Here is an 11,131-nt window from a genome sequence, read left to right as displayed (position 1 = left end):
TTTACAACTTGGAGGCAAGTGGGAGGCCAAAAGCTGTTTGCCAGGGATGAATACCCCCACCTGCACAATAACTCCATCAGGGCATTGTCCTTTTCCCACTTCAGCTGGGGCTTTCCTTGATCATCCCACCTGATCGATTTGGCATGTGAAGGAAACGTTCCCGCTGAAGTAAAACATTTTATCATCCTCTGTATCCTTTAGCAGCTTCCTTATCACAGACCTCTTTGTCATATTGAGTTCTCTAGCAGCTGTGTTTATACATGGGCACATGATCATAGCGTGCACTCTGTTCTTTCTATTAGATTTCACTCACAGCTTTATGTGAGTGAAAGGTATCATAGGGAGTGTAATGAACTTTGGTGATATGTGGTGGTGTGGGACAGAATGGGATAAAGCTGGCATTCAGAGAGTGTGGAAATACTCAGTTTAGCTGACAGGCAGATATTTAAAACAAAAACTTTTTTTCCCTTCCAGTAGCACCTTAAAGACCAACTAAGTTAGTTCTTGGTATGAGCTTTCGTGTGCATGCACACTTCTTCAGATACCAAGTGTGCATGCACACGAAAGCTCATACCAAGAACTAACTTAGTTGGTCTTTAAGGTGCTACTGGAAGGAAAAAATTTTTTGTTTTGACTATGGCAGACCAACACGGCTACCTATCTGTAGGCAGATATTTGTTAGTGATGTTTGAGGCACCCAACATGCCTAAACACCAACAACTTTGATCAGGAAGAGGGATTGTTTTCATATATTCTTTTTTTTAAAAAGATACTAAACATATTAGAAACTATAGAAAGGCATTGAATCTTACGTAGAACAGAGGAAGTGTGAGAGAGCTTTGGCTGGTTTTGCTTTTTGTTCTCTCGTCTGTTGGAACATATAAAGGTGCAATATTATGTAGAAATATGTGAGCTGTACGTCTGTGGCATATTCAGGTGCACATTGGAGAGATGCTCTAGTTTTTATGTAGCAAACTATACTGGAAGCACAAAAAAGGAAAGCTCATCATCCACACTTTGATGCCTTTCTTCTTAAGACTGAAGTCTCCTGAACAGTCAGACAAACTGAATTAAACCTGAACTACTTCCATTTCTCAGGTCTAGAGTTCATGAAATCCTTACGGATCAAAGGAAATGCAGCTTGGTGTAGAACTTCAAAACTGCTGCATAGCTTTGCAGTCAGCCATTAAATCTGCAGCTAGCTGTTCTGTATTTTTCAGGCATGTCCAATAGCCACTGAAGCTGACAAAAATGCTTGGTCCTTCCTCTGCACCCAGAATGGAAATGAAGTGAGCTGCCAGAGGTGGGAATCTTGCACACACAGTAGGGATGGAGCACTCTCTCCCCCCCTCCTCTGGCAGACCCCAGGAGGCTGGCTAGCTACTTATTTATTTATTTAGCAGGTTTGTAACTTTTGTGGGATTATTTGCAAGACTGGTAGCAATACCTTACCTACATTCCAAACAGTTGAAATTCTTATTTTAACTAGGGTTGCCGTATTTCAAAAAGTTGAAAAAGTTTTGGTATCTATTTTTGAGGAAATCAGCGAAAATCTACACTGCCGACATGGGTTCCCATGCGTCCGCATTTCCATGGACATTTAAGTGATTTCTGCCCAGGCACTTTTTCCAACTGCCTAATCCTGGGTATGTCCGGGAAATTCCGGACGTATGACAACCCCATTAACACTTTGTATTAGGGATTCTGGTTTTCCAACAACTCAGAATCATGACGAATGGGTTAGAAAGTTTGAAGGACCTTTGACCTGCATAATGACATTGAATAAATTTCCTGATAGGCAGAGAGTCAAGGAGACTTACTCATAGATAATAAATGTGATTCATATTAGCATGTTGCACTTTTCTTCCTCTTTATTTTAATGGGGGACTTGAGAAAAAGCAAGCATTTTAAACACTTACTTGAATAAAGCTTCCAATCTTAAAGTTAGGTTTTCCACTTCTTTGGTGTATGCTCTGTTTGCCTCTAGAGCTAGATGCTTTGTTATTTCAGCAGTCTTCAAACATGTAATAAATAAATTTCCACTGGGTTGGCACTTCCTTTTTTACTTCCTTGTTGCAAAGCTTGATTGTTCTTTGGAACTCTCTGGGGATTCCAAGGGCTTTCTCAAAATGACCAAAATGGTCAGAAGATTCAGTAATCAGATTCCTTGTGCCATTTTCACACAGAAAATTCAGCAAACGCAATTTGGTAGAACAATGGAGGTATGGCCAAGCATTGTGATCGCAAGAAGGCTGAGGTGGAATAAAAATCAAACATTGATAGGCATATGTTCCGTCTAGGATTCATTACTCCTTTGGGCTAATGTGTGAACAAATGAAGGCTATTAATGACAACTATTATGGCTTCTTCAAAAAATATCCCTTGTCAATTCATAATAACAAAAGATAAATAAACAATAAAAATCAGTCTAGGCAATATTGTATAAAACAATATAAATAAACTAACCAAATTTAATAACAGTCCTATTCAGGACTTCTCAAACTTCACAGACTAACCTGGTATAAATCACCCTGTACCTTAGGGACGCAGGTGGCACTGTGAGTTAAACCACAGAGCCTGTTGTTGTTGTTTAGTTGTTTAGTCGTGTCCGACTCTTCGTGACCCCATGGACCAGAGCACACCACGCACACCTGTCTTCCACTGCCTCCCGCAGTTTGGTCAGACTCATGTTTGTAGCTTCGAGAACACTGTCCAACCATCTCGTCCTCTGTCGTCCCCTTCTCCTTGTGCCCCCCATCCTTCCCAGCATCAGGGTCTTTTCCAGGGAGTCTTCTCTTCTCATGCGGTGGCCAAAGTACTGGAGCCTCAGCTTCAGGATCTGTCCTTCCAGTGAGCACTCAGGGCTGATTTCCTTAAGAATGGATAGGTGTAATCTTCTTGCAGTCCATGGGACTCTCAAGAGCCTTCTCCAGCACCATAATTCAAAAGCATCAATTCTTCAGCGATCAGCCTTCTTTATGGTCCAGCTCTCACTTCCATACATCACTACTGGGAAAACCATGGCTTTAACTATACGGATCTTTGTTGGCAAGGTGATGTCTCTGCCACAGAGCCTAGGACTTGCCAATCAGAAGGTTGGCGGTTCAAATTCCTGCGACGGGGTGAGCTCCCATTGTTCGGTCCCAGCTCCTGCCCAACCTAGCAGTTCAAAAGCACACCAGTGCAAGTAGATAAATAGGCACCACTCCAGCGGGAAGGTAAACGGCGTTTCCGTGTGCTGCTCTGGTTTGCCAGAAGTGGCTTAGTCATGCTGGCCACATGACCCGGAAGCTGTACGCTGGCTCCCTTGGCCAAAAAAGCGAGATGAGCGCCGCACCCCCAGAGTCGGCCATGACTAGACTTAATGGTCAGGGGTCCCTTTACCTTTACCTTACATGCAGAAGTAGTCGTGCAGGTTTCTCTGTCCTGCATTGCTAACTCTCACAACAATACTCTGTATGTTTGTGATTCTGTTCTTCATGCTCTGCAGGCTGCCATTATTACAAAATTCTGAAAAGTTGGAAATATGGTCACAAGTGGTTGCACTCTGCTGCTGTTTAAACTAAGGCAAATTCTAAATCAATAGTAAACAAGGTGTTTTCAGAAATTCAACTATAATAGAGGTTCCTTTTGGGTTATTGCTCTGCTGTGCACAACAGCTGGCTTAAATGATATTTCAGCCCTCTTAGGCATCCCATTGAATAGCTGTTTATTATACAGCCAGTCTATATGTTGTGGTCATATAATCATGGCTTCCTGAAGCAGCCTCACTATGGCTGTTGCTCCACACTTGTAGCCATAAAATCAAGAGTTGCTCACTATCTAGGTTGCCCAGTTGCCTGTCATTCCCACAATACTACTAGATATTGAAGGGATAGAAATTCTCTGCACACAGAAGGGAAAGTTACATGGAGCAGCTGACACAAGAAAGCTGTTTGAAGAAATTCCAGATACAGACCATGCCATAGGTATCTGCCGAGAGGTGTTTGGCACTTCAAAGCTGAAAATGATACTTGCATTGGAAAGAGAATGAAAACACAGACACACAATAACTACTATGGATGCTCCAGGAAAATGTCAATTCTGATATGAACAGATTCTGATTCAAAACTCCCATTGTTCTAGGCATCTTTTGCAACAGGGAACTTTATAAACTCAAGCTGTTTCTGAGCTCTGGGTGCAGTACTGCACCTAAGATTTCAGATTAAAATTGCCACTGTTACTCAGAAGTAAATCCCAAGCAAGTTTAATGGGGCCTCCTCCCAAGTAAAATGTGTGTGGATTGAGGACCTGAAAACTTTTCTTTTCTTTGAAACCCAAAATGTTTTGTTTAGGTTTTGATTGCCTTGTTTAATGTACTTTTAATGTATGATGTGCTTTTAATTTGAAATATGCTAGCCAGTTAGTTATGATGGTTTAAGTAGTGCATATTAAAGTGTTATCTACTTCAGGCTCTCACAGAGATGCTTAAAATCAAAACAAATTTTGGAGTGGGATCACTGAAGGACCCTTAAGTCTTAGGTTTGTAAACTGGACACTCAAGGTGGGTGTCTCTGCCATCAGTTGTATAGGCCTTTAATAAGTGTTAATTGTGGTGCCAGAAAGATATATTTATATCAAGGAAAGGGGGTGTAGCGATAATCCAGGACTTGTCTGCCAGGTGGAGGGAAAGGAGGACCTTTTTCTGCCTCCCCACTTTCAGCTACTCTATGAAGACTGCAGAAGGGATCCTCTTAAGAATATTAGGGAGGAAAGCAGGGGAAGCATGGCTTTGTTTTTTGAAGTCTTCAGATGAGGACTAGACCAGGTGAAAAATGAACATAGGATTTTAGCTGTGGTTCATTCATTTGTAGTTCAGCTTTGTATTCTTGTTATAAAAAAGTGCACCTAGACGTTCTGTTGTTGCGCCCCTAACCTAGGTTTAAAGTGCCATCTAGCTCCTAGCTTTCATATCTCAGTTTCTAACACTGGATATGAACTGACCTGATCTACACTCTCTGGTTTAATGTGTTCATTGGATTGGATTCCACACTTCTCTGAATTTTGCAATACAGTTCTCATCTCAAAAAAAATGTACTGAAATGCATTTAAAATATGCGTATAGATATATAGATAACATATATAATTAAATCAAACACAATTTTAGTGTGAATTTTCATGCCACTGAAACATAGATTAATGGGAAAATGGGGAAAAATGGACTTATGAATCAATACATGGCAGAAATTGGAAATTGATTAATCTGCCCAACCCTAGCATCTACCAACGACAACCACATTTCCACATTATTATTTTCTCGAAGATGACTGCAGAGGCCACTTGTGCTAGATAACAATGATGTAGTGAAGTAAGGCCGTCAATAGATGCTACACACTGTTGCGTTCAATTTCTGCCCTCATTATATTTTACAAACTGGAAACAACTTTGGGAGACCATGGATTTAAATAGAAAACGTCTTGGAAGGATTTTAAGTGAGACAGCAGCCAACAGGATAATGGTTAAGTAGGGCACCCTTCTCTGTTTGTAGCTTTTCAAGGCTGCATTTGAAATTTTTAAAAAAACTGAGAAAATTGTATATATAACATACAGCTTTTGTCTAACTGGTTCATTTAGTACCAATCTGATACTGTAATACTGAACAAGGATGTTAATTATTACAGTCACTACTCTCTGGCTTTGTTGAGCTCAGAAGATTTACAAAACTTGTATAGACACAGTAGCCCTTTTAAAAATGATTCCAAGGTAGCCTGAGCTTGTCTATTTTGTCTATAGTGCTGGTTGGCTGCTTAAGAATCAGTGTTTTTTTTTCTGCAGTTATTATGGTGTAGAAATATGCAAGGGTTAAAAAATAATCCCTGTACATTATTTACTTGCTACAAAAAGCTGAAATTAATATTGTGACATTTAGCTCTGAGTACGTAAGGTCTAGTAAAGTAAATAGCAAGACTGCTAGATTGAAATTTATAGCTGCATTAGGCCAAAACAATTAGAAGACTTGCCAGAAAGTGTCCCTGCTTGAGAGAGACTAGTGGCAGAAGAATTCTTGAGTGCTGCCTGCAAAATGTAATTGATTGTACAAACATATGCACTGTTGAAAGAGTCACAGAAAATGCATTTGCTTGTTGATATGAGCCAATTCTTCCAAAACATATTAGCAGCTTTAAGTGTGTGTGTGCGCATGTGTGCGTGCGCACACATGCATGCATGTATTTAACAATGTTCAGAGTTGTTCTGTACCGTTCCATTGCTGTATGGTTTAACAATCAGATTGTTGGGTTCGAATATGGGAAACACAGATTAAAAACCTTTATAGACACAATGAAGCATATTGGGTGGTACTGGGCAACCACTAGCTCTCAACCTATCTTTGTTGTGAAGTGAAAATGCTGTTTTGTGCTTTTGAACAATACAAACTTGAAGAAATTTACACTTCTGTTGTAAACAGTCTTAATCTTCAGGATGTCAAGATTTTGGGAAACTGACGATTTGAATTTCAGTGTTGTGGTGCAGTCAGTATTTGTTATGAAGCTGCATAAGATTGCTTCAATGGTATTGTTTATTCTATTAGCCAAAGGCTTTAGATGTATTTGTAAAAATAAAACAAAAAACATTTTTCATATCCATGTTCTAGAAGTAAGTACACCATGTTTCTTTAGTACCTGACTATATTCTGTTGCACCAAGCATGGAAAGGCTCATAGCTCTGTTGCAGGGCATGCATTTTCCATGCAGAAAGTCCCAGCTGCAATCTAGGGCATCTGGTTAGGGCAGGAAATGCTCCTGAATAACTGCTGCCAGTCAATGTCGTCAGTGTAGAATTGATAGTACTGTGTTTAATGGACCAATTGTTTGCCCGGGAGTAAGGCAACTTCCTGTGTTCCCATGGAAGGGCAAAATAATGGAATAAACTATTTTAGGAATGTCTTCTTTGATTGTCATGCATAGAAGCAATGAGCAGAGCAGCCCAGATATCTGCAGACCCCCAGAGCACATTACAGTCTTTTTTTGCTCATTGTACAGCCTTAGCAGAAGTGATTGAAAACCCCAACCCTCAATTATTATTCCCATATCTGGGATTCAGATGCTCATCAAGAATCTGCCCTGGTGAGTAAAAGGGTGGAGGCAGTGCTTAATTTGCCTAACTACCAAGGACTTCCTTGTGACTTTTGTTCCTGGATCCTTCAGTGTATTTGTCTCTTAATTAGCCAAAGCCAATAGTTTTTGCAAGTCATTTATTACCTTTTAATTATGGGCTGAAATGCAGCCTCACATTTTTAAAAGCTGAGAGCCAGGATAGGAAGGAGAATATGGTTGTTAACAGAAATCAAAGGACACCTTTCATAAAACACTTTTGCCACCAAATGAGATTGATCCTATTAATATCATATTGATATTGAAAATATTCCAGTGCAGGGCTAAAATAACTTGATGAATAAGTAAATTTTATACGTGTGATAGTTGTGCTTATCAACCACATACAAATGAAATATTGTTTCTGGAGTTGAATTTATTTCTGAAGAATCACAATATAAAACAAAGAAGGCTTTGTCTTCAACTAGAACATTTAAAATATCGTTTTGACTTCTTTCCAAGAATCACGGAGTTTTCCCTTTCAGTTTGTACATGACAGTAACCAGCTCTATCCTTTCAGAGTTTTGAAGTGTAGCAATAGTTGAATTAATGTCAAAAACCTAGCATGCAAAACAGCAAAAGAGACCTGGAAAGGATGTTTAGGACTGTTTGACACTTGGCCCTTTTTATAGCAATGTTTCTGGAACACAATTCGACAATCCACGTAATGACCTGCACTGTTTCAGGGTATCACATATTTCACTGAGTATATGAGAATACATGTATGGTTTCTTTGGAAACCAAGTGCTAGCTTGTTACTTCTCAAAGAAGGGACATACTGAAGCAGAATTCAGTGAATGAGATGCTTCAGAAGTATGTATGTATTCCAATGACAGTGGTAAAAATGGAAACATCTGGATTTTTTCAAGACTCTCTGAATGGCTGCATTTTTGTGTCTTCCACTAATACCAGAAAATGTGTGTGAAGTTTGTGAATGGGTTTCGACATGACAGTGTGCACTGAGCTTTCCATAACTTCCATTATCAGAAATCCTGCATGTAACTTTTCTTTTTAAAGTCTATTTTAAACTGGCTTAGCAAGTGAGCAGTCCTGGAGCAGGACCAAACAATGTCTAATTTAATCCTTAGCACCCGATCAAAGCATCCATGTGAGAGCGTAGTTGTAAGAAATCACGATTTGCCAGTAGTTCCCACAAAGCAATATCTGAGACACCACAGTCATTTCCTATCTCCAAGTATGGGTAAGACTGTGGTGTCTTTTATATGAATGTGTGGTTAACGCTGGCAAGATGTGCCTTTGTTATGTTGACCGCTAACTCTAACGGAAACAGAAGATGATCAAGCCCAGAAAACCAATGTACTATTTTGCATATTAAATTTCCCTCCATGTTAGAAAAATGTTTTGTTTTTGTAATAGAAACACAATAACATTTTGGGCTGTGTATGCAGGGTGCTGTTCCATGAAGTGGCCTTATAAGCTGTGCCCATGTTTCTCTCTCTCTCAATATAATACTGTCAGTGTGCATGGTATGTTAAAGCTATCTTATCTATATCTGTCTATCTATCTATCTATCTATCTATCTATCTATCTATCTATCTATCATCTACCATCTATCTATCTATCTATCTATCTATCATCATCATCTATCTCTGCATTCTGAAGTTTGACACAGGATAAAAGAGCAGAAAGAAAGGGGTAGCAAGGCCTTGTGGTCTTTGAAGTTAAGGATAAAGAATTTGTACTGATCCAGGAGTGGAAAGGAAGACAGTATGGGAATTTAAGGTGGGGCACCACCTAGAGAAGTTAGAGAGGTGAATGATTTTGGAGTTGAGTGCTGAATAAACATGATAAGGCCAATTTGAGAAAGCCAGGGAAGTGAAGATTGAAGTAGTTTAGGTGAGATGATCAGGCTGTGGACAAGAGAAGGACTATAACCAAGTGGTAGAGGAACTGCTTTGCTTGCAGAAGATTTCTTGGAGGAAACTTACTTTCTAGACCTGTTTCAATCAGGGTTTTGGCATGGAAACTGCTTTGGTTGCCCTGTATGATGCCCTGGCTGGAGATGTGTCCCTGTTAATTCTCATTGGTGTCTCAGTAGCTTTCAATACAATTGGTATTTTTCTGGAGTAGCTGTTAGGGGTAGTTGGTATCACTTTGTGGTGGTTCTGGTCCTACTTGGATGGTTGTTTCCAGAAGGTGATGCCTGGGGAGTGCTCTTAGGTTCCATGGAGGCTTTGATGTGACTTTCCTCAAGGTTCAGTTTTATCCCCTGTGCTGTTTAACATCTACATGAAGCTGCTAAGTGGGATCATCCTACTAGTCCAGGGCAAAGCATTTCATCACCTCTATATTTTTATGCGGAGAAAGAGAGAGAGGATGAACAGAAAGAAGGAATGGGACACTGTATATGGTTTTTGAAAATCCTGAAGTCCTATGCTGTTGGCTTGGGTTAGAGGTGGTTCCTGGGTTTGAAAAGATGACAGTATATAAATTCTAGAGGTTATTGGAAGAGTAAAAGGAACAATGCTCAGTTTTGTAAATCCTTTTCGAAATGCAAGATGTTGGCCTTAATATCATTTCCCTCCCCTTTTCAGTGTACTGTCAGCTGAAAACCTTTATTAATTTTCTTTTGTTAAAACAGGATTAATAGTATTGGACCCATATTTTTTATTACACAACAACTTTGAAACATGTTCAGCACAATTTGTAGTTAAGAGTCCCTAGAGTACAAGCATAACATTGTTTTCAGTGATTTACACTGACATGGGAGGGAGTTTAGGTCTTTCACTTAATTATGTGACGTTAGGCAGATTCTTAATCTAAACGGGCAGTGTTAAGAAATAAAGAGAATGGAAGAGAAATATATTTGTTTGAATGGTTCAAATAGCCGACATTCCCTGTTCCAATGTTAATAGCTCTCAATGGCCTATTTAAACTTTTCTGCTTAGTACCTAAAAAACTTGTGTAACAACAACCAATGGGTAAAAGAATGCAGAAGGAAATTTCAGTGATTGTTTATTTGGAGATCTGGTTCTAACATACACAAGCTACTGATACAAAGGTTGCATGCCATACAAAACAAAGATAGTTGATATATATAGCAATATTTTTTCCCCAAGACAAACTAGAGATAAGTGGATTTCCCCAGTTTTATTTGTTTTCCTGTAGGTTGACTGTTCAGCTTCACCTTTCTTCTAATTTTATGTGAAGAATTTTGACTTAATTTTAGAACTGGTAAATGTATGTATTGCTTCTACTTGTTTACAGTGTTTATACATGTTTGTCTCCAAGTAATCCATGCAAAGCAATAGTGGATGGTATCCTGTGGTGTCTGTCTGCTGACAGAAATAATCCACCAGCCTTATTGATGAGAGGGGTGTTTTTCAGCAGTTCTCCCTCACCTCTGAATCTGCTTTAAGTCTTCCAAACCTTTGCAGAAGATTTAGGGAGACACAGGGAACTGCAAGTGTATGGGAGGTTAATCCAAAATTGTCACCTCCCATTCCATCTATGGATGGACATGATTGGATACTGCCATGTTAGGGACACAGGTGGCACTGTGGTCCAAACGACTGAGCCTCTTGGGCTTGCCAATCGAAAGGTTGGCAGTTCAAATCTGCATGACAGGGTGAACTCCCACTGCTCTGTCCCAGCTTCTGCCAACCCAGTAGTTCAAAAGCATACCAGTGCAAGTAAATAGGTACCACTGTGGCAGGAAGGTAAACACCATTTCCGTGCTCTCTGCACTCGTCACGGTCCTCTGTGCACTAGAAGTAGTTTAGTCTGGCTGCATGACCTGGAAAGCTGTCTGGACCAACACCGGTTCCCTCGGCCTGAAAAGCGAGATGAGCGCCACACCCCATAGTTGCCTTTGACTGGACTTAACTGTCCAGGAGTCCTTTACCTTTACCTTTTTTAAAAAACCTTACTACCATGTTCTGAAACAGCAGTTTTATTTTTTTAGAATTTGATTGTCTGCATGAGCCCGTATCTGCAACAATTAAAAACCATGGGTCTATTTCAACAAGTGAAACAAATCT

Source organism: Podarcis filfolensis, assembly GCF_964270895.1.
Source record: "Podarcis filfolensis genome assembly, chromosome: 9".
Classification (NCBI taxonomy): domain Eukaryota; kingdom Metazoa; phylum Chordata; class Lepidosauria; order Squamata; family Lacertidae; genus Podarcis; species Podarcis filfolensis.
This window is presented reverse-complemented; position numbering follows the sequence as displayed.